Below are 22,789 nucleotides of genomic sequence, written 5' to 3'. Positions count from 1 at the left end.
GCCCAGTTCCCAGTGTTTAGAGAGACTGTTCCTGAGCCCAGTTCCCGTGTTTAGAGAGACTGTTCCTGAGCCCAGTTCCCAGTGTTTGGGGAGATCTTTCCTGAGCACAGTGTTTGGAGAGACTGTTCCTGAGCCCAGTTCCCAGTGTTTAGAGAGACTGTTCCAGAGCCCAGTTCCCAGTGTTTGGAGAGCCTGTTCCTGAACCCAGTTCCCAGTGTTTAGAGAGACTGTTCCTGAGCCCAGTTCCCGTGTTTAGAGAGACTGTTCCTGAGCCCAGTTCCCAGTGTTTGGGGAGACCTTTCCTGAGCACAGTGTTTGGAGAGACTGTTCCTGAGCCCAGTTCCCAGTGTTTGGGGAGACTTTTCCTGAGACCAGTTCCCAGTGTTTGGAGAGACTGTTCCTGAGCCCAGTTCACAGTGTTTGGGGAGACTTTTCCTGAGCCCAGTTCCCAGTGTTTGGGGAGACATTTCCTGAGACCAGTTCCCAGTGTTTGGAGAGCCTGTTCCTGAGCCCAGTTCCCAGTGTGTGGAGAGACTGTTCCTGAGCCCAGTTCCCAGTGTTTGGAGAGACTGTTCCCGAGTGCAGTTCCCGGTGTTTGGAGAGACTGTTCCTGAGCCCAGTTCCCAGTGTTTGGGGAGACCTTTCCTGAGACCAGTTCCCAGTGTTTAGAGAGACTGTTCCTGAGCCCAGTTCCCAGTGTTTGGGGAGACCTTTCCTGAGCACAGTGTTTGGAGAGACTGTTCCTGAGCCCAGTTCCCAGTGTTAGGGGAGACTTTTCCTGAGACCAGTTCCCAGTGTTTGGAGAGACTGTTACTGAGTCCCGTTCCCAGTGTTTGGAGAGACTGTTCTTGAGCCCACTTCCCAGTGTTTAGAGAGACTGTTCCTGAGCCCAGTTCCCAGTGTTTGGAGAGACTGTTCCTGAGCGCAGTTCCCAGTGTTTGGAGAGACTGTTCCTGAGACCAGTTCCCAGTGTTTGGGGAGACCTTTCCTGAGACCAGTTCTCAGTGTTTAGAGAGACTGTTCCTGTGCCCAGTTCCCAGTATTTGGAGAGCCTGTTCCTGAGCCCAGTTCCCATTGTGTGGAGAGACCTTTCCTGAGACCAGTTCCCAGTGTTTAGAGAGACTGTTCCTGAGCCCAGTTCCCGTGTTTAGAGAGACTGTTCCTGAGCCCAGTTCCCAGTGTTTGGGGAGACCTTTCCTGAGCACAGTGTTTGGAGAGACTGTTCCTGAGCCCAGTTCCCAGTGTTAGGGGAGACTTTTCCTGAGACCAGTTCCCAGTGTTTGGAGAGACTGTTCCTGAGCCCAGTTCCCAGTGTTAGGGGAGACTTTTCCTGAGAACAGTTCCCAGTGTTTGGAGTGACTGTTCCTGAGTCCCGTTCCCAGTGTTTGCAGAGACTGTTCTTGAGCCCGCTTCCCAGTGTATGGAGAGTCTGTTCCTGAGCCCAGTTCCAAGTGTTTGGAGAGTCTGTTCCTGAGCCCAGTTCCCAGTGTTTGGAGAGACTGTTCCCGAGCGCAGTTCCCGGTGTTTGGAGAGACTGTTCCTGAGCCCAGTTCCCAGTGTTTGGCGAGACCTTTCCTGAGACCAGTTCCCAGTGTTTAGAGAGACTGTTCCAGAGCCCAGTTCCCAGTGTTTGGAGAGCCTGTTCCTGAGCCCAGTTCCCAGTGTTTAGAGAGACTGTTCCTGAGCCCAGTTCCCGTGTTTAGAGAGACTGTTCCTGAGCCCAGTTCCCAGTGTTTGGGGAGACCTTTTCTGAGCACAGTGTTTGGAGAGACTGTTCCTGAGCCCAGTTCCCAGTGTTTGGGGAGACTTTTCCTGAGACCAGTTCCCAGTGTTTGGAGAGACTGTTCCTGAGCCCAGTTCCCAGTGTTTGCAGAGACCTTTCCTGAGACCAGTTCCCAGTGTTTAGAGAGACTGTTCCAGAGCCCAGTTCCCAGTGTTTGGAGAGCCTGTTCCCGAGCGCAGTTCCCGGTGTTTGGAGAGACTGTTCCTGAGCCCAGTTCCCAGTGTTTGGCGAGACCTTTCCTGAGACCAGTTCCCAGTGTTTAGAGAGACTGTTCCAGAGCCCAGTTCCCAGTGTTTGGAGAGCCTGTTCCTGAGCCCAGTTCCCAGTGTTTAGAGAGACTGTTCCTGAGCCCAGTTCCCGTGTTTAGAGAGACTGTTCCTGAGCCCAGTTCCCAGTGTTTGGGGAGACCTTTTCTGAGCACAGTGTTTGGAGAGACTGTTCCTGAGCCCAGTTCCCAGTGTTTGGGGAGACTTTTCCTGAGACCAGTTCCCAGTGTTTGGAGAGACTGTTCCTGAGCCCAGTTCCCAGTGTTTGGGGAGACGTTTCCTGAGCCCAGTTCCCAGTGTTTGGAAAGACTGTTCCTGAGCCCAGTTCCCAGTGTTTGGGGAGACCTTTCCTGAGACCAGTTCCCAGTGTTTAGAGAGACTGTTCCTGAGCCCAGTTCCCAGTGTTTGGAGAGACTGTTCCTGAGCGCAGTTCCCAGTGTTTGGAGAGACTGTTCCTGAGACCAGTTCCCGGTGTTTCGGGAGACCTTTCCTGAGACCAGTTCTCAGTGTTTAGAGAGACTGTTCCTGTGCCCAGTTCCCAGTGTTTGGAGAGCCTGTTCCTGAGACCAGTTCCCAGTGTGTGGAGAGACCTTTCCTGAGACCAGTTCCCAGTGTTTAGAGAGACTGTTCCTGAGCCCAGTTCCCGTGTTTAGAGAGACAGTTCCTGAGCCCAGTTCCCAGTGTTTGGGGAGACCTTTCCTGAGCACAGTGGTTGGAGAGACTGTTCCTGAGCCGAGTTCCCAGTGTTTGGGGAGACTTTTCCTGAGACCAGTTCCCAGTGTTTGGAGAGACTGTTCCTGAGTCCCGTTCCCAGTGTTTGCAGAGACTGTTCTTGAGCCCGCTTCCCAGTGTATGGAGAGTCTGTTCCTGAGCCCAGTTCCGAGTGTTTGGAGAGTCTGTTCCTGAGCCCAGTTCCCAGTGTTTGGAGAGACTGTTCCCGAGTGCAGTTCCCGGTGTTTGGAGAGACTGTTCCTGAGTCCAGTTCGCAGTGTTTGGGGAGACCTTTCCTGAGACCAGTTCCCAGTGTTTAGAGAGACTGTTCCTGAGCCCAGTTCCCAGTGTTTGGAGAGCCTGTTCCTGAGCCCAGTTCCCAGTGTGTGGAGAGACTGTTCCTGAGCCCAGTTCCCAGTGTTTGGGGAGACCTTTCCTGAGACCAGTTCCCAGTGTTTAGAGAGACTGTTCCTGAGCCCAGTTCCCAGTGTTTGGGGAGACCTTTCCTGAGCACAGTGTTTGGAGAGACTGTTCCTGAGCCCAGTTCCCAGTGTTAGGGGAGACATTTCCTGAGACCAGTTCCCAGTGTTTGGAGAGACTGTTCCTGAGTCCCGTTCCCAGTGTTTGCAGAGACAGTTCTTGAGCCCGCTTCCCAGTGTATGGAGAGTCTGTTCCTGAGCCCAGTTCCCAGTGTTTGGAGTGACTGTTGCTGAGCCCAGTTCCTAATTTTTGGAGAGACTGTTCCAAAGCCCAGTTCCCAGTGTTTGGAGAGACTGTTCCCGAGCGCAGTTCCCGGTGTTTGGAGAGACTGTTCCTGAGCCCAGTTCCCAGTGTTTGGCGAGACCTTTCCTGAGACCAGTTCCCAGTGTTTAGAGAGACTGTTCTAGAGCCCAGTTCCCAGTGTTTGGAGAGCCTGTTCCTGAGCCCAGTTCCCAGTGTTTAGAGAGACTGTTCCTGAGCCCAGTTCCCGTGTTTAGAGAGACTGTTCCTGAGCCCAGTTCCCAGTGTTTGGGGAGACCTTTCCTGAGCACAGTGTTTGGAGAGACTGTTCCTGAGCCCAGTTCCCAGTGTTTGGGGAGACTTTTCCTGAGACCAGTTCCCAGTGTTTGGAGAGACTGTTCCTGAGCCCAGTTCCCAGTGTTTGGGGAGACTTTTCCTGAGCCCAGTTCCCAGTGTTTGGGGAGACATTTCCTGAGACCAGTTCCCAGTGTTTGGAGAGCCTGTTCCTGAGCCCAGTTCCCAGTGTGTGGAGAGACTGTTCCTGAGCCCAGTACCCAGTGTTTGGGGAGACCTTTCCTGAGACCAGTTCCCAGTGTTTAGAGAGACTTTTCCTGAGCCCAGTTCCCAGTGTTTGGAGAGACTGTTCCTGAGCGCAGTTCCCAGTGTTTGGAGAGACTGTTCCTGAGACCAGTTCCCGGTGTTTCGGGAGACCTTTCCTGAGACCAGTTCTCAGTGTTTAGAGAGACTGTTCCTGTGCCCAGTTCCCAGTGTTTGGAGAGCCTGTTCCTGTGACCAGTTCCCAGTGTGTGGAGAGACCTTTCCTGAGACCAGTTCCCAGTGTTTAGAGAGACTGTTCCTGAGCCCAGTTCCCGTGTTTAGAGAGACAGTTCCTGAGCCCAGTTCCCAGTGTTTGGGGAGACCTTTTCTGAGCAAAGTGTTTAGAGAGACTGTTCCTGTGCCCAGTTCCCAGTGTTTGGAGAGCCTGTTCCTGAGACCAGTTCCCAGTGTGTGGAGAGACCTTTCCTGAGACCAGTTCCCGTGTTTAGAGAGACAGTTCCTGAGACCAGTTCCCAGTGTTTGGAGAGACTGTTCCTGAGTCCCATTCCCAGTGTTTGCAGAGACTGTTCTTGAGCCCGCTTCCCAGTGTATGGAGAGTCTGTTCCTGAGCCCAGTTCCGAGTGTTTGGAGAGTCTGTTCCTGAGCCCAGTTCCCAGTGTTTGGAGAGACTGTTCCCGAGTGCAGTTCCCGGTGTTTGGAGAGACTGTTCCTGAGTCCAGTTCGCAGTGTTTGGGGAGACCTTTCCTGAGACCAGTTCCCAGTGTTTAGAGAGACTGTTCCTGAGCCCAGTTCCCAGTGTTTGGAGAGCCTGTTCCTGAGCCCAGTTCCCAGTGTGTGGAGAGACTGTTCCTGAGCCCAGTTCCCAGTGTTTGGGGAGACCTTTCCTGAGACCAGTTCCCAGTGTTTAGAGAGACTGTTCCTGAGGCCAGTTCCCAGTGTTTGGGGAGACCTTTCCTGAGCCCCGTTCACAGTGTTTGGAGAGACTGTTCCTGAGCCCAGTTCCCAGTGTTTGGGGAGACTTTTCCTGAGCCCAGTTCCCAGTGTTTGGGGAGACCTTTCCTGAGACCAGTTCCCAGTGTTTAGAGAGACTGTTCCTGAGCCCAGTTCCCAGTGTTTGTGGAGACCGTTCCTGAGCCCCGTTCACATTGTTTGGAGAGACTTTTCCTGAGCCCAGTTCCCAGTGTTTGGGGAGACTTTTCCTGAGCCCAGTTCCCAGTGTGTGGAGAGACATTTCCTGAGACCAGTTCCCAGTGTTTGGAGAGACTGTTCCTGAGCCCAGTTCCCAGTGTTTGGGGAGACTTTTCCTGAGACCAGGTCCCAGTGTTTGGAGATACTGATCCTGAGCCCCGTTACCAGTGTTTGGAGAGTCTCTTCCTGAGCCCAGTTCCCAGTGTTTGGAGAGACTGTTCTTGAGCCCATTTCCCAGTGTTTGGAGAGACTGTTCCTGAGCCCAGTTCCCAGTGTTTGAAGAGACTGTTCCTGTGTCCTGTTAACAGTGTTTGGAGAGACTGTTCTTGAGCCCAGTTCCCAGTGTTTGGAGAGACTGTTCCTGTGCCCAGTTCCCAGTGTTTGCAGTAACTGTTCTTGAGCCCAGTTCCCAGTGTTTGGAGAGACTGTTCTTGAGCCCATTTCCCAGTGTTTGGAGAGACTGTTCTAGAGCCCAGTTCCCAGTGTTTGGAGAGACTGTTCCTGAGCCCAGTTCTCAGTGTTTAGAGAGACTGTTCCTGAGCCCAGTTCCCGTGTTTGGAGAGACTGTTCCTGTGCCCAGTTCCCAGTGTTTGCAGTAACTGTTCTTGAGCCCAGTTCCCAGTGTTTGGAGAGACTGTTCTTGAGCCCATTTCCCAGTGTTTGGAGAGACTGTTCTAGAGCCCAGTTCCCAGTGTTTGGAGAGACTGTTCCTGAGCCCAGTTCTCAGTGTTTGGAGAGACTGTTCTTGAGCCCAGTTCCCAGTGTTTGGAGAGACTGTTCCTGTGCCCAGTTCCCAGTGTTTGCAGTAACTGTTCTTGAGCCCATTTCCCAGTGTTTGGAGAGACTGTTCTTGAGCCCATTTCCCAGTGTTTGGAGAGACTGTTCTAGAGCCCAGTTCCCAGTGTTTGGAGAGACTGTTCCTGAGCCCAGTTCTCAGTGTTTAGAGAGACTGTTCCTGAGCCCAGTTCCCGTGTTTAGAGAGACTGTTCCTGAGCCCAGTTCCCAGTGTTTGTGGAGACCGTTCCTGAGCCCCGTTCCCAGTGTTTGGGGAGACCTTTCCTGAGACCAGTTCCCAGTGTTTAGCGAGACTGTTCCTGAGGCCAGTTCCCAGTGTTTGTGGAGACCTTTCCTGAGCCCAGTTCACAGTGTTTGGAGAGACTGTTCCTGAGCCCAGTTCCCAGTGTTTGGGGAGACTTTTCCTGAGCCCAGTTCCCAGTGTTTGGGGAGACCTTTCCTGAGACCAGTTCCCAGTGTTTAGAGAGACTGTTCCTGAGCCCAGTTCCCAGTGTTTGTGGAGACCGTTCCTGAGCCCCGTTCACAGTGTTTGGAGAGACTTTTCCTGAGCCCAGTTCCCAGTGTTTGGGGAGACTTTTCCTGAGCCCAGTTCCCAGTGTTTGGGGAGACATTTCCTGAGACCAGTTCCCAGTGTTTGGAGAGACTGTTCCGGAGCCCAGTTCCCAGTCGTTGGGGAGACATTTCCTGAGACCAGTTCCCTGTGTGTGGAGAGACGTTTCCTGAGACCAGTTCCCAGTGTTTGGAGAGACTGTTCCTGAGCCCAGTTCCCAGTGTTTGGGGAGACTTTTCCTGAGACCAGGTCCCAGTGTTTGGAGATACTGATCCTGAGTCCCGTTACCAGTGTTTGGAGAGTCTCTTCCTGAGCCCAGTTCCCAGTGTTTGGAGAGACTGTTCTTGAGCCCAGTTCCCAGTGTTTGGAGAGACTGTTCTTGAGCCCATTTCCCAGTGTTTGGAGAGACTGTTCTAGAGCCCAGTTCCCAGTGTTTGGAGAGACTGTTCCTGAGCCCAGTTCTCAGTGTTTAGAGAGACTGTTCCTGAGCCCAGTTCCCGTGTTTAGAGAGAATGTTCCTGAGCCCAGTTCCCAGTGTTTGGGGAGACCTTTCCTGAGCACAGTGTTTGGAGAGACTGTTCCTGAGCCCAGTTCCCAGTGTTTGGGGAGACCTTTCCTGAGACCAGTTCCCAGTGTTTAGCGAGACTGTTCCTGAGGCCAGTTCCCAGTGTTTGGGGAGACCTTTCCTGAGCCCCGTTCACAGTGTTTGGAGAGACTGTTCCTGAGCCCAGTTCCCAGTGTTTGGGGAGACTTTTCCTGAGCCCAGTTCCCAGTGTTTGGGGAGACCTTTCCTGAGACCAGTTCCCAGTGTTTAGAGAGACTGTTCCTGTGCCCAGTTCCCAGTGTTTGTGGAGACCGTTCCTGAGCCCCGTTCACAGTGTTTGGAGAGACTTTTCCTGAGCCCAGTTCCCAGTGTTTGGGGAGACTTTTCCTGAGCCCAGTTCCCAGTGTTTGGGGAGACATTTCCTGAGACCAGTTCCCAGTGTTTGGAGAGACTGTTCCGGAGCCCAGTTCCCAGTCGTTGGGGAGACATTTCCTGAGACCAGTTCCCAGTGTGTGGAGAGACGTTTCCTGAGACCAGTTCCCAGTGTTTGGAGAGACTGTTCCTGAGCCCAGTTCCCAGTGTTTGGGGAGACTTTTCCTGAGACCAGGTCCCAGTGTTTGGAGATACTGATCCTGAGTCCCGTTACCAGTGTTTGGAGAGTCTCTTCCTGAGCCCAGTTCCCAGTGTTTGGAGAGACTGTTCTTGAGCCCATTTCCCAGTGTTTGGAGAGACTGTTCCTGAGCCCAGTTCCCAGTGTTTGAAGAGACTGTTCCTGTGTCCTGTTCACAGTGTTTGGAGAGACTGTTCTTGAGCCCAGTTCCCAGTGTTTGGAGAGACTGTTCTTGAGCCCAGTTCCCAGTGTTTGGAGAGACTGTTCTTGAGCCCATTTCCCAGTGTTTGGAGAGACTGTTCTAGAGCCCAGTTCCCAGTGTTTGGAGAGACTGTTCCTGAGCGCAGTTCCCAGTGTTTAGAGAGACTGTTCCTGAGCCCAGTTCCCGTGTTTAGAGAGACTGTTCCTGAGCCCAGTTCCCAGTGTTTGGGGAGACCTTTCCTGAGCACAGCGTTTGGAGAGACTGTTCCTGAGCCCAGTTCCCAGTGTTTGGGGAGACTTTTCCTGAGACCAGTTCCCAGTGTTTGGAGAGACTGTTCCTGAGCCCAGTTCCCAGTGTTTGGGGAGACTTTTCCTGAGCCCAGTTCCCAGTGTTTGGGGAGACATTTCCTGAGACCAGTTCCCAGTGTTTGGAGAGCCTGTTCCTGAGCCCAGTTCCCAGTGTGTGGAGAGACTGTTCCTGAGCCCAGTTCCCAGTGTTTGGGGAGACCTTTCCTGAGACCAGTTCCCAGTTTTTAGAGAGACTGTTCCTGAGCCCAGTTCCCAGTGTTTGGAGAGACTGTTCCTGAGCGCAGTTCCCAGTGTTTGGAGAGACTGTTCCTGAGACCAGTTCCCGGTGTTTGGGGAGACCTTTCCTGAGACCAGTTCTCAGTGTTTAGAGAGACTGTTCCTGTGCCCAGTTCCCAGTGTTTGGAGAGCCTGTTCCTGAGACCAGTTCCCAGTGTGTGGAGAGACCTTACCTGAGACCAGTTCCCAGTGTTTAGAGAGACTGTTCCTGAGCCCAGTTCCCAGTGTTTAGAGAGACTGTTCCTGAGCCCAGTTCCCAGTGTTTGGGGAGACCTTTCCTGAGCACAGTGTTTGTAGGGACTGTTCCTGAGCCCAGTTCCCAGTGTTTGGGGAGACTTTTCCTGAGACCAGTTCCCAGTGTTTGGAGAGACTGTTCCTGAGCCCCGTTCCCAGTGTTTGCAGGGACTGTTCTTGAGCCCGCTTCCCAGTGTATGGAGAGTCTGTTCCTGAGCCCAGTTGCGAGTGTTTGGAGAGTCTGTTCCTGACCCCAGTTCCCAGTGTTTGGAGAGACTGTTCCCGAGTGCAGTTCCCGGTGTTTGGAGAGACTGTTCCTGAGTCCAGTTCCCAGTGTTTGGGTAGACCTTTCCTGAGACCAGTTCCCAGTGTTTAGAGAGACTGTTCCTGAGCCCAGTTCCCAGTGTTTGGAGCGCCTGTTCCTGAGCCCAGTTCCCAGTGTGTGGAGAGACTGTTCCTGAGCCCAGTTCCCAGTCTTTGGGGAGACCTTTCCTGAGACCAGTTCCCAGTGTTTAGAGAGACTGTTCCTGAGGCCAGTTCCCAGTGTTTGGGGAGACCTTTCCTGAGCCCCGTTCACAGTGTTTGGAGAGACTGTTCCTGAGCCCAGTTCCCAGTGTTTGGGGAGACTTTTCCTGAGCCCAGTTCCCAGTGTTCGGGGAGACATTTCCTGAGACCAGTTCCCAGTGTTTGGAGAGCCTGTTCCTGAGCCCAGTTCCCAGTGAGTGGAGAGACTGTTCCTGAGACCAGTTCCCAGTGTTTGGAGAGACTGTTCCTGAGCGCAGTTCCCAGTGTTTGGAGAGAATGTTCCTGAGACCAGTTCCCAGTGTTTGGGGAGACCTTTCCTGAGACCAGTTCTCAGTGTTTGGAGAGCCTGTTCCTGAGCCCAGTTCCCAGTGTGTGGAGAGACTGTTCCTGAGACCAGTTCCCAGTGTTTAGAGAGACTGTTCCTGAGCCCAGTTCCCAGTGTTTGGAGAGACTGTTCTAGAGCCCAGTTCCCACTGTTTGGAGAGACTGTTCCTGAGCCCAGTTCCCAGTGTTTAGAGAGACTGTTCCTGAGCCCAGTTCCCGTGTTTAGAGAGACTGTTCCTGAGCCCAGTTCCCAGTGTTTGGGGAGACCTTTCCTGAGCACAGCGTTTGGAGAGACTGTTCCTGAGCCCAGTTCCCAGTGTTTGGGGAGACTTTTCCTGAGACCAGTTCCCAGTGATTGGAGAGACTGTTCCTGAGCCCAGTTCCCAGTGTTTGGGGAGACTTTTCCTGAGCCCAGTTCCCAGTGTTTGGGGAGACATTTCCTGAGACCAGTTCCCAGTGTTTGGAGAGCCTGTTCCTGAGCCCAGTTCCCAGTGTGTGGAGAGACTGTTCCTGAGCCCAGTTCCCAGTGTTTGGGGAAACCTTTCCTGAGACCAGTTCCCAGTTTTTAGAGAGACTGTTCCTGAGCCCAGTTCCCAGTGTTTGGAGAGACTGTTCCTGAGCGCAGTTCCCAGTGTTTGGAGAGACTGTTCCTGAGACCAGTTCCCGGTGTTTGGGGAGACCTTTCCTGAGACCAGTTCTCAGTGTTTAGATAGACTGTTCCTGTGCCCAGTTCCCAGTGTTTGGAGAGCCTGTTCCTGAGACCAGTTCCCAGTGTGTGGAGAGACCTTACCTGAGACCAGTTCCCAGTGTTTAGAGAGACTGTTCCTGAGCCCAGTTCCCAGTGTTTAGAGAGACTGTTCCTGAGCCCAGTTCCCAGTGTTTGGGGAGACCTTTCCTGAGCACAGTGTTTGTAGAGACTGTTCCTGAGCCCAGTTCCCAGTGTTTGGGGAGACTTTTCCTGAGACCAGTTCCCAGTGTTTGGAGAGACTGTTCCTGAGCCCCGTTCCCAGTGTTTGCAGGGACTGTTCTTGAGCCCGCTTCCCAGTGTATGGAGAGTCTGTTCCTGAGCCCAGTTGCGAGTGTTTGGAGAGTCTGTTCCTGACCCCAGTTCCCAGTGTTTGGAGAGACTGTTCCCGAGTGCAGTTCCCGGTGTTTGGAGAGACTGTTCCTGAGTCCAGTTCCCAGTGTTTGGGGAGACCTTTCCTGAGACCAGTTCCCAGTGTTTAGAGAGACTGTTCCTGAGCCCAGTTCCCAGTGTTTGGAGCGCCTGTTCCTGAGCCCAGTTCCCAGTGTGTGGAGAGACTGTTCCTGAGCCCAGTTCCCAGTCTTTGGGGAGACCTTTCCTGAGACCAGTTCCCAGTGTTTAGAGAGACTGTTCCTGAGGCCAGTTCCCAGTGTTTGGGGAGACCTTTCCTGAGCCCCGTTCACAGTGTTTGGAGAGACTGTTCCTGAGCCCAGTTCCCAGTGTTTGGGGAGACTTTTCCTGAGCCCAGTTCCCAGTGTTCGGGGAGACATTTCCTGAGACCAGTTCCCAGTGTTTGGAGAGCCTGTTCCTGAGCCCAGTTCCCAGTGAGTGGAGAGACTGTTCCTGAGACCAGTTCCCAGTGTTTGGAGAGACTGTTCCTGAGCGCAGTTCCCAGTGTTTGGAGAGAATGTTCCTGAGACCAGTTCCCAGTGTTTGGGGAGACCTTTCCTGAGACCAGTTCTCAGTGTTTGGAGAGCCTGTTCCTGAGCCCAGTTCCCAGTGTGTGGAGAGACTGTTCCTGAGACCAGTTCCCATTGTTTAGAGAGACTGTTCCTGAGCCCAGTTCCCAGTGTTTGGAGAGACTGTTCCTGAGCGCAGTTCCCAGTGTTTGGAGAGAATGTTCCTGAGACCAGTTCCCAGTGTTTGGGGAGACCATTCCTGAGACCAGTTCTCAGTGTTTAGAGAGACTGTTCCTGTGCCCAGTTCCCAGTATTTGGAGAGCCTGTTCCTGAGCCCAGTTCCCAGTGTGTGGAGAGACCTTTCCTGAGACCAGTTCCCAGTGTTTAGAGAGACTGTTCCTGAGCCCAGTTCCCGTGTTTAGAGAGACTGTTCCTGAGCCCAGTTCCCAGTGTTTGGGGAGACCTTTCCTGAGCACAGCGTTTGGAGAGACTGTTCCTGAGCCCAGTTCCCAGTGTTTGGGGAGACTTTTCCTGAGACCAGTTCCCAGTGTTTGGAGAGACTGTTCCTGAGCCCAGTTCCCAGTGTTTGGGGAGACTATTCCTGAGCCCAGTTCCCAGTGTTTGGGGAGACATTTCCTGAGACCAGTTCCCAGTGTTTGGAGAGCCTGTTCCTGAGCCCAGTTCCCAGTGTTTAGAGAGACTGTTCCTGAGCCCAGTTCCCGTGTTTAGAGAGACTGTTCCTGAGCCCAGTTCCCAGTGTTTGGGGAGACCTTTCCTGAGCACAGCGTTTGGAGAGACTGTTCCTGAGCCCAGTTCCCAGTGTTTGGGGAGACTTTTCCTGAGACCAGTTCCCAGTGTTTGGAGAGACTGTTCCTGAGCCCAGTTCCCAGTGTTTGGGGAGACTTTTCCTGAGCCCAGTTCCCAGTGTTTGGGGAGACATTTCCTGAGACCAGTTCCCAGTGTTTGGAGAGCCTGTTCCTGAGCCCAGTTCCCAGTGTGTGGAGAGACTGTTCCTGAGCCCAGTTCCCAGTGTTTGGGGAGACCTTTCCTGAGACCAGTTCCCAGTTTTTAGAGAGACTGTTCCTGAGCCCAGTTCCCAGTGTTTGGAGAGACTGTTCCTGAGCGCAGTTCCCAGTGTTTGGAGAGACTGTTCCTGAGCCCAGTTCCCAGTGTTTGGGGAGACTTTTCCTGAGACCAGTTCCCAGTGTTTGGAGAGACTGTTCCTGAGTCCCGTTCCCAGTGTTTGCAGAGACTGTTCTTGAGCCCGCTTCCCAGTGTATGGAGAGTCTGTTCCTGAGCCCAGTTCCAAGTGTTTGGAGAGTCTGTTCCTGAGCCCAGTTCCCAGTGTTTGGAGTGACTGTTGCTGAGCCCAGTTTCTAATTTTTGGAGAGACTGTTCCTAAGCCCAGTTCCCAGTGTTTGGAGAGACTGTTCCTGAGCGCAGTTCCCGGTGTTTGGAGAGACTGTTCCTGAGCCCAGTTCCCAGTGATTGGCGAGACCTTTCCTGAGACCAGTTCCCAGTCTTTAGAGAGACTGTTCCTGAGCCCAGTTCCCAATGTTTGGAGAGCCTGTTCCTGAGCCCAGTTCCCAGTGTGTGGAGAGACTGTTCCTGAGCCCAGTTCCCAGTGTTTGGGGAGACCTTTCCTGAGACCAGTTCCCAGTGTTTAGAGAGACTGTTCCTGAGCCCAGTTCCCAGTGTTTGGAGAGACTGTTCCTGAGTCCCGTTCCCAGTGTTTGCAGAGACTGTTCTAGAGCCCGCTTCCCAGTGTATGGAGAGTCTGTTCCTGAGCCCAGTTCCGAGTGTTTGGAGAGTCTGTTCCTGAGCCCAGTTCCCAGTGTTTGGAGAGACTGTTCCCGAGCGCTGTTCCCGGTGTTTGGAGAGACTGTTCCTGAGACCAGTTCCCAGTGTTTGGGGAGACCTTTCCTGAGACCAGTTCCCAGTGTTTAGAGAGACTGTTCCTGAGCCCAGTTCCCAGTGTTTGGAGAGCCTGTTCCTGAGCCCAGTTCCCAGTGTGTGGAGCGACTGTTCCTGAGCCCAGTTCCCAGTGTTTGGAGAGACCTTTCCTGAGACCAGTTCCCAGTGTTTAGAGAGACTGTTCCTGAGGCCAGTTCCCAGTGTTTGGGGAGACCTTTCCTGAGCCCCGTTCACAGTGTTTGGAGAGACTGTTCCTGAGCCCAGTTCCCAGTGTTTGGGGAGACTTTTCATGAGCCCTGTTCCCAGTGTTTGGAGAGACATTTCCTGAGACCAGTTCCCAGTGTTTGGAGAGCCTGTTCCTGAGCCCAGTTCCCAGTGTGTGGAGAGACTGTTCCTGAGCCCAGTTCCCAGTGTTTGGGGAAACCTTTCCTGAGACCAGTTCCCAGTGTTTAGAGAGACTGTTCCCGAGCCCAGTTCCCAGTGTTTGGAGAGACTGCTCCTGAGCGCAGTTCCCAGTGTTTGGAGAGACTGTTCCTGAGACCAGTGCCCAGTGTTTGGGGAGACCTTTCCTGAGACCATTCTCAGTGTTTAGAGAGACTGTTCCTGTGCCCAGTTCCCAGTATTTGGAGAGCCTGTTCCTGAGCCCAGTTCCCAGTGTGTGGAGAGACCTTTCCTGAGACCAGTTCCCAGTGTTCATAGAGACTGTTCCTGAGCCCAGTTCCCGTGTTTAGAGAGACTGTTCCTGAGCCCAGTTCCCAGTGTTTGGGGAGACCTTTCCTGAGCACAGTGTTTGGAGAGACTGTTCCTGAGCCCAGTTCCCAGTGTTAGGGGAGACTTTTCCTGAGACCAGTTCCCAGTGTTTGGAGAGACTGTTCCTGAGTCCCGTTCCCAGTGTTTGCAGAGACTGTTCTTGAGCCCGCTTCCCAGTGTGTGGAGAGTCTGTTCCTGAGCCCAGTTCCAAGTGTTTGGAGAGTCTGTTCCTGAGCCCAGTTCCCAGTGTTTGGAGAGACTGTTCCCGAGCGCAGTTCCCGGTGTTTGGAGAGACTGTTCCTGAGCCCAGTTCCCAGTGTTTGGCGAGACCTTTCCTGAGACCAGTTCCCAGTCTTTAGAGAGACTGTTCCTGAGCCCAGTTCCCAATGTTTGGAGAGCCTGTTCCTGAGCCCAGTTCCCAGTGTGTGGAGAGACTGTTCCTGAGCCCCGTTCCCAGTGTTTGGCGAGACCTTTCCTGAGACCAGTTCCCAATCTTTAGAGAGACTGTTCCTGAGCCCAGTTCCCAATGTTTGGAGAGCCTGTTCCTGAGCCCAGTTCCCAGTGTGTGGAGAGACTGTTCCTGAGCCCAGTTCCCAGTGTTTGGGGAGACCTTTCCTGAGACCAGTTCCCAGTGTTTGCAGAGACTGTTCTAGAGCCCGCTTCCCAGTGTATGGAGAGTCTGTTCCTGAGCCCAGTTCCGAGTGTTTGGAGAGTCTGTTCCTGAGCCCAGTTCCCAGTGTTTGGAGAGACTGTTCCCGAGCGCTGTTCCCGGTGTTTGGAGAGACTGTTCCTGAGACCAGTTCCCAGTGTTTGGGGAGACCTTTCCTGAGACCAGTTCCCAGTGTTTAGAGAGACTGTTCCTGAGCCCAGTTCCCAGTGTTTGGAGATCCTGTTCCTGAGCCCAGTTCCCAGTGTGTGGAGCGACTGTTCCTGAGCCCAGTTCCCAGTGTTTGGAGAGACCTTTCCTGAGACCAGTTCCCAGTGTTTAGAGAGACTGTTCCTGAGGCCAGTTCCCAGTGTTTGGGGAGACCTTTCCTGAGCCCCGTTCACAGTGTTTGGAGAGACTGTTCCTGAGCCCAGTTCCCAGTGTTTGGGGAGACTTTTCATGAGCCCTGTTCCCAGTGTTTGGAGAGACATTTCCTGAGACCAGTTCCCAGTGTTTGGAGAGCCTGTTCCTGAGCCCAGTTCCCAGTGTGTGGAGAGACTGTTCCTGAGCCCAGTTCCCAGTGTTTGGGGAAACCTTTCCTGAGAGCAGTTCCCAGTGTTTAGAGAGACTGTTCCCGAGCCCAGTTCCCAGTGTTTGGAGAGACTGCTCCTGAGCGCAGTTCCCAGTGTTTGGAGAGACTGTTCCTGAGACCAGTGCCCAGTGTTTGGGGAGACCTTTCCTGAGACCATTCTCAGTGTTTAGAGAGACTGTTCCTGTGCCCAGTTCCCAGTATTTGGAGAGCCTGTTCCTGAGCCCAGTTCCCAGTGTGTGGAGAGACCTTTCCTGAGACCAGTTCCCAGTGTTCATAGAGACTGTTCCTGAGCCCAGTTCCCGTGTTTAGAGAGACTGTTCCTGAGCCCAGTTCCCAGTGTTTGGGGAGACCTTTCCTGAGCACAGTGTTTGGAGAGACTGTTCCTGAGTCCCGTTCCCAGTGTTTGCAGAGACTGTTCTTGAGCCCGCTTCCCAGTATATGGAGAGTCTGTTCCTGAGCCCAGTTCCGAGTGTTTGGAGAGTCTGTTCCTGAGCCCAGTTCCCAGTGTTTGGAGAGACTGTTCCCGAGCGCAGTTCCCGGTTTTTGGAGAGACTGTTCCTGAGACCAGTTCCCAGTGTTTGGGGAGACCTTTCCTGAGACCAGTTCCCAGTGTTTAGAGAGACTGTTCCTGAGCCCAGTTCCCAGTGTTTGCAGTAACTGTTCTTGAGCCCAGTTCCCAGTGTTTGGAGAGACTGTTCTTGAGCCCAGTTCCCAGTGTTTGGAGAGACTGTTCTTGAGCCCATTTCCCAGTGTTTGGAGAGACTGTTCCAGAGCCCAGTTCCCAGTGTTTGGAGAGACTGTTCCTGAGCCCAGTTCCCAGTGTTCAGAGAGACTGTTCCTGAGCCCAGTTCCCGTGTTTAGAGAGACTGTTCCTGAGCCCAGTTCCCAGTGTTTGGGGAGACCTTTCCTGAGCACAGTGTTTGGAGAGACTGTTCCTGAGCCGAGTTCCCAGTGTTTGGGGAGACTTTTCCTGAGACCAGTTCCCAGTGTTTGGGGAGACTTTTCCTGAGACCAGTTCCCAGTGTTTGGAGAGACTGTTCCTGAGTCCCGTTCCCAGTGTTTGCAGAGACTGTTCTAGAGCCCGCTTCCCAGTGTATGGAGAGTCTGTTCCTGAGCCCAGTTCCGAGTGTTTGGAGAGTCTGTTCCTGAGCCCAGTTCCCAGTGTTTGGAGAGACTGTTCCTGAGCGCTGTTCCCGGTGTTTGGAGAGACTGTTCCTGAGACCAGTTCCCAGTGTTTGGGGAGACCTTTCCTGAGACCAGTTCCCAGTGTTTAGAGAGACTGTTCCTGAGCCCAGTTCCCAGTGTTTGGAGATCCTGTTCCTGAGCCCAGTTCCCAGTGTGTGGAGCGACTGTTCCTGAGCCCAGTTCCCAGTGTTTGGAGAGACCTTTCCTGAGACCAGTTCCCAGTGTTTAGAGAGACTGTTCCTGAGGCCAGTTCCCAGTGTTTGGGGAGACCTTTCCTGAGCCCCGTTCACAGTGTTTGGAGAGACTGTTCCTGAGCCCAGTTCCCAGTGTTTGGGGAGACTTTTCATGAGCCCTGTTCCCAGTGTTTGGAGAGACATTTCCTGAGACCAGTTCCCAGTGTTTGGAGAGCCTGTTCCTGAGCCCAGTTCCCAGTGTGTGGAGAGACTGTTCCTGAGCCCAGTTCCCAGTGTTTGGGGAAACCTTTCCTGAGAGCAGTTCCCAGTGTTTAGAGAGACTGTTCCCGAGCCCAGTTCCCAGTGTTTGGAGAGACTGCTCCTGAGCGCAGTTCCCAGTGTTTGGAGAGACTGTTCCTGAGACCAGTGCCCAGTGTTTGGGGAGACCTTTCCTGAGACCATTCTCAGTGTTTAGAGAGACTGTTCCTGTGCCCAGTTCCCAGTATTTGGAGAGCCTGTTCCTGAGCCCAGTTCCCAGTGTGTGGAGAGACCTTTCCTGAGACCAGTTCCCAGTGTTCATAGAGACTGTTCCTGAGCCCAGTTCCCGTGTTTAGAGAGACTGTTCCTGAGCCCAGTTCCCAGTGTTAGGGGAGACTTTTCCTGAGACCAGTTCCCAGTGTTTGGAGAGACTGTTCCTGAGTCCCGTTCCCAGTGTTTGCAGAGACTGTTCTTGAGCCCGCTTCCCAGTGTGTGGAGAGTCTGTTCCTGAGCCCAGTTCCAAGTGTTTGGAGAGTCTGTTCCTGAGCCCAGTTCCCAGTGTTTGGAGAGACTGTTCCCGAGCGCAGTTCCCGGTGTTTGGAGAGACTGTTCCTGAGCCCAGTTCCCAGTGTTTGGCGAGACCTTTCCTGAGACCAGTTCCCAGTCTTTAGAGAGACTGTTCCTGAGCCCAGTTCCCAATGTTTGGAGAGCCTGTTCCTGAGCCCAGTTCCCAGTGTGTGGAGAGACTGTTCCTGAGCCCCGTTCCCAGTGTTTGGCGAGACCTTTCCTGAGACCAGTTCCCAATCTTTAGAGAGACAGTTCCTGAGCCCAGTTCCCAATGTTTGGAGAGCCTGTTCCTGAGCCCAGTTCCCAGTGTGTGGAGAGACTGTTCCTGAGCCCAGTTCCCAGTGTTTGGGGAGACCTTTCCTGAGACCAGTTCCCAGTGTTTAGAGAGACTGTTCCTGAGCCCAGTTCCCAGTGTTTGTGGAGACCGTTCCTGAGCCCCGTTCACAGTGTTTGGAGAGACTTTTCCTGAGCCCAGTTCCCAGTGTTTGGGGAGACTTTTCCTGAGCCCAGTTCCCAGTGTTTGGGGAGACATTTCCTGAGACCAGTTCCCAGTGTTTGGAGAGACTGTTCCGGAGCCCAGTTCCCAGTCGTTGGGGAGACATTTCCTGAGACCAGTTCCCAGTGTGTGGAGAGACGTTTCCTGAGACCAGTTCCCAGTGTTTGGAGAGACTGTTCCTGAGCCCAGTTCCCAGTGTTTGGGGAGACTTTTCCTGAGACCAGGTCCCAGTGTTTGGAGATACTGATCCTGAGCCCCGTTACCAGTGTTTGGAGAGTCTCTTCCTGAGCCCAGTTCCCAGTGTTTGGAGAGACTGTTCTTGAGCCCATTTCCCAGTGTTTGGAGAGACTGTTCCTGAGCCCAGTTCCCAGTGTTTGAAGAGACTGTTCCTGTGTCCTGTTCACAGTGTTTGGAGAGACTGTTCTTGAGCCCAGTTCCCAGTGTTTGGAGAGACTGTTCCTGTGCCCAGTTCCCAGTGTTTGCAGTAACTGTTCTTGAGCCCAGTTCCCAGTGTTTGGAGAGACTGTTCTTGAGCCCAGTTCCCAGTGTTTGGAGAGACTGTTCTTGAGCCCATTTCCCAGTGTTTGGAGAGACTGTTCTAGAGCCCAGTTCCCAGTGTTTGGAGAGACTGTTCCTGAGCCCAGTTCCCAGTGTTTAGAGAGACTGTTCCTGAGCCCAGGTCCCGTGTTTAGAGAGACTGTTCCTGAGCCCAGTTCCCAGTGTTTGGGGAGACCTTTCCTGAGCACAGCGTTTGTAGAGACTGTTCCGGAGCCCAGTTACCAGTGTTTGGGGAGACTTTTCCTGAGACCAGTTCCCAGTGTTTGGAGAGACTGTTCCTGAGTCCCGTTCCCAGTGTTTGCAGAGACTGTTCTTGAGCCCGCTTCCCAGTGTATGGAGAGTCTGTTCCTGAGCCCAGTTCCAAGTGTTTGGAGAGTCTGTTCCTGAGCCCAGTTCCCAGTGTTTGGAGAGACTGTCCCCGAGCGCAGTTCCCGGTGTTTGGAGAGACTGTTCCTGAGCCCAGTTCCCAGTGTTTGGCGAGACCTTTCCTGAGACCAGTTCCCAGTCTTTAGAGAGACTGTTCCTGAGCCCAGTTCCCAATGTTTGGAGAGCCTGTTCCTGAGCCCAGTTCCCAGTGTGTGGAGAGACTGTTCCTGAGCCCCGTTCCCAGTGTTTGGCGAGACCTTTCCTGAGACCAGTTCCCAATCTTTAGAGAGACTGTTCCTGAGCCCAGTTGCCAATGTTTGGAGAGCCTGTTCCTGAGCCCAGTTCCCAGTGTGTGGAGAGACTGTTCCTGAGCCCAGTTCCCAGTGTTTGGGGAGACCTTTGCTGAGACCAGTTCCCAGTGTTTAGAGAGACTGTTCCTGAGCCCAGTTCCCAGTGTTTGTGGAGACCGTTCCTGAGCCCAGTTCACAGTGTTTGGAGAGACTTTTCCTGAGCCCAGTTCCCAGTGTTTGGGGAGACTTTTCCTGAGCCCAGTTCCCAGTGTTTGGGGAGACATTTCCTGAGACCAGTTCCCAGTGTTTGGAGAGACTGTTCCGGAGCCCAGTTCCCAGTCGTTGGGGAGACACTTCCTGAGACCAGTTCCCAGTGTGTGGAGAGACGTTTCCTGAGACCAGTTCCCAGTGTTTGGAGAGACTGTTCCTGAGCCCAGTTCCCAGTGTTTGGGGAGACTTTTCCTGAGCCCAGTTCCCAGTGTGTGGAGAGACATTTCCTGAGACCAGTTCCCAGTGTTTGGAGAGACTGTTCCTGAGCCCAGTTCCCAGTGTTTGGGGAGACTTTTCCTGAGACCAGGTCCCAGTGTTTGGAGATACTGATCCTGAGCCCCGTTACCAGTGTTTGGAGAGTCTCTTCCTGAGCCCAGTTCCCAGTGTTTGGAGAGACTGTTCTTGAGCCCATTTCCCAGTGTTTGGAGAGACTGTTCCTGAGCCCAGTTCCCAGTGTTTGAAGAGACTGTTCCTGTGTCCTGTTCACAGTGTTTGGAGAGACTGTTCTTGAGCCCAGTTCCCAGTGTTTGGAGAGACTGTTCCTGTGCCCAGTTCCCAGTGTTTGCAGTAACTGTTCTTGAGCCCAGTTCCCAGTGTTTGGAGAGACTGTTCTTGAGCCCAGTTCCCAGTGTTTGGAGAGACTGTTCTTGAGCCCATTTCCCAGTGTTTGGAGAGACTGTTCTAGAGCCCAGTTCCCAGTGTTTGGAGAGACTGTTCCGGAGCCCAGTTCCCAGTGTTTAGAGAGACTGTTCCTGAGCCCAGTTCCCGTGTTTAGAGAGACTGTTCCTGAGCCCAGTTCCCAGTGTTTGGGGAGACCTTTCCTGAGCACAGCGTTTGGAGAGACTGTTCCTGAGCCCAGTTCCCAGTGTTTGGGGAGACTTTTCCTGAGACCAGTTCCCAGTGTTTGGAGAGACTGTTCCTGAGTCCCGTTCCCAGTGTTTGCAGAGACTGTTCTTGAGCCCGCTTCCCAGTGTATGGAGAGTCTGTTCCTGAGCCCAGTTCCGAGTGTTTGGAGAGCCTGTTCCTGAGCCCAGTTCCCAGTGTTTGGAGAGACTGTTCCCGAGCGCAGTTCCCGGTGTTTGGAGAGACTGTTCCTGAGACCAGTTCCCAGTGTTTGGGGAGACCTTTCCTGAGACCAGTTCCCAGTGTTTAGAGAGACTGTTCCTGAGCCCAGTTCCCAGTGTTTGCAGTAACTGTTCTTGAGCCCTGTTCCCAGTGTTTGGAGAGACTGTTCTAGAGCCCATTTCCCAGTGTTTGGAGAGACTGTTCTAGAGCCCAGTTCCCAGTGTTTGGAGAGACTGTTCCTGAGCCCAGTTCCCAGTGTTTAGAGAGACTGTTCCTGAGCCCAGTTCCCGTGTTTAGAGAGACTGTTCCTGAGCCCAGTTCCCAGTGTTTGGGGAGACCTTTCCTGAGCAAAGTGTTTGGAGAGACTGTTCCTGAGCCCAGTTCCCAGTGTTTGCAGAGACTGTTCTTGAGCCCGCTTCCCAGTGTATGGAGAGTCTGTTCCTGAGCCCAGTTCCGAGTGTTTGGAGAGTCTGTTCCTGAGCCCAGTTCCCAGTGTTTGGAGAGACTGTTCCCGAGCGCAGTTCCCGGTGTTTGGAGAGACTGTTCCTGAGACCAGTTCCCAGTGTTTGGGGAGACCTTTCCTGAGACCAGTTCCCAGTGTTTAGAGAGACTGTTCCTGAGCCCAGTTCCCAGTGTTTGGAGAGCCTGTTCCTGAGCCCAGTTCCCAGTGTGTGGAGAGACTGTTCCTGAGCCCAGTTCCCAGTGTTTGGAGAGACCTTTCCTGAGACCAGTTCCCAGTGTTTAGTGAGACTGTTCCTGAGGCCAGTTCCCAGTGTTTGGGGAGACCTTTCCTGAGCCCCATTCACAGTGTTTGGAGAGACTGTTCCTGAGCCCAGTTCCCAGTGTTTGGGGAGACTTTTCCTGAGCCCTGTTCCCAGTGTTTGGGGAGACATTTCCTGAGACCAGTTCCCAGTGTTTGGAGAGCCTGTTACTGAGCCCAGTTCCCAGTGTGTGTAGAGACTGTTCCTGAGCCCAGTTCCCAGTGTTTGGGGAAATCTTTACTGAGACCAGTTCCCAGTGTTTAGAGAGACTGTTCCCGAGCCCAGTTCCCAGTGTTTGGAGAGACTGCTCCTGAGCGCAGTTCCCAGTGTTTGGAGAGACTTTTCCTGAGACCAGTTCCCAGTGTTTGGGGAGACCTTTCCTGAGACAAGTTCTCAGTGTTTAGAGAGACTGTTCCTGTGCCCAGTTCCCAGTATTTGGAGAGCCTGTTCCTGAGCCCAGTTCCCAGTGTGTGGAGAGACCTTTCCTGAGACCAGTTCCCAGTGTTTATAGACACTGTTCCTGAGCCCAGTTCCCGTGTTTAGAGAGACTGTTCCTGAGCGCAGTTCCCAGTGTTTGGGGAGACCTTTCCTGAGCACAGTGTTTGGAGAGACTGTTCCTGAGCCCAGTTCCCAGTGTTCGGGGCGACTTTTCCTGAGACCAGTTCCCAGTGTTTGGAGAGACTGTTCCTGAGTCCCGTTCCCAGTGTTTGCAGAGACTGTTCTTGAGCCCGCTTCCCAGTGTATGGAGAGTCTGTTCCTGAGCCCAGTTCCAAGTGTTTGGAGAGTCTGTTCCTGAGCCCAGTTCCCAGTGTTTGGAGTGACTGTTCCTGAGCCCAGTTCCTAATTTTTGGAGAGACTGTTCCTAAGCCCAGTTCCCAGTGTTTGGAGAGACTGTTCCCGAGCGCAGTTCCCGGTGTTTGGAGAGACTGTTCCTGAGCCCAGTTCCCAGTGTTTGGCGAGACCTTTCCTGAGACCAGTTCTCAGTGTTTAGAGAGACTGTTCCTGAGCCCAGTTCCCAGTGTTTGGAGAGCCTGTTCCTGAGCCCAGTTCCCAGTGTGTGGAGAGACTGTTCCTGAGCCCAGTTCCCAGTGTTTGGGGAGACCTTTCCTGAGACCAGTTCCCAGTGTTTAGAGAGACTGTTCCTGTGCCCAGTTCCCAGTATTTGGAGAGCCTGTTCCTGAGCCCAGTTCCCAGTGTGTGGAGAGACCTTTCCTGAGACCAGTTCCCAGTGTTTATAGAGACTGTTCCTGAGCCCAGTTCCCGTGTTTAGAGAGACTGTTCCTGAGCCCAGTTCCCAGTGTTTGGGGAGACCTTTCCTGAGCACAGTGTTTGGAGAGACTGTTCCTGAGCCCAGTTCCCAGTGTTCGGGGAGACCTTTCCTGAGACCAGTTCCCAGTGTTTGGAGAGACTGTTCCTGAGTCCCGTTCCCAGTGTTTGCAGAGACTGTTCTTGAGCCCGCTTCCCAGTGTATGGAGAGTCTGTTCCTGAGCCCAGTTCCAAGTGTTTGGAGAGTCTGTTCCTGAGCCCAGTTCCCACTGTTTGGAGTGACTGTTCCTGAGCCCAGTTCCTAATTTTTGGAGAGACTGTTCCTAAGCCAAGTTCCCAGTGTTTGGAGAGACTGTTCCCGAGCGCAGTTCCCGGTGTTTGGAGAGACTGTTCC

Source organism: Heterodontus francisci, chromosome 6 (assembly GCF_036365525.1).
Source record: "Heterodontus francisci isolate sHetFra1 chromosome 6, sHetFra1.hap1, whole genome shotgun sequence".
NCBI classification, from domain to species: domain Eukaryota; kingdom Metazoa; phylum Chordata; class Chondrichthyes; order Heterodontiformes; family Heterodontidae; genus Heterodontus; species Heterodontus francisci.
Note: the sequence above shows the minus strand (reverse complement) of the source record.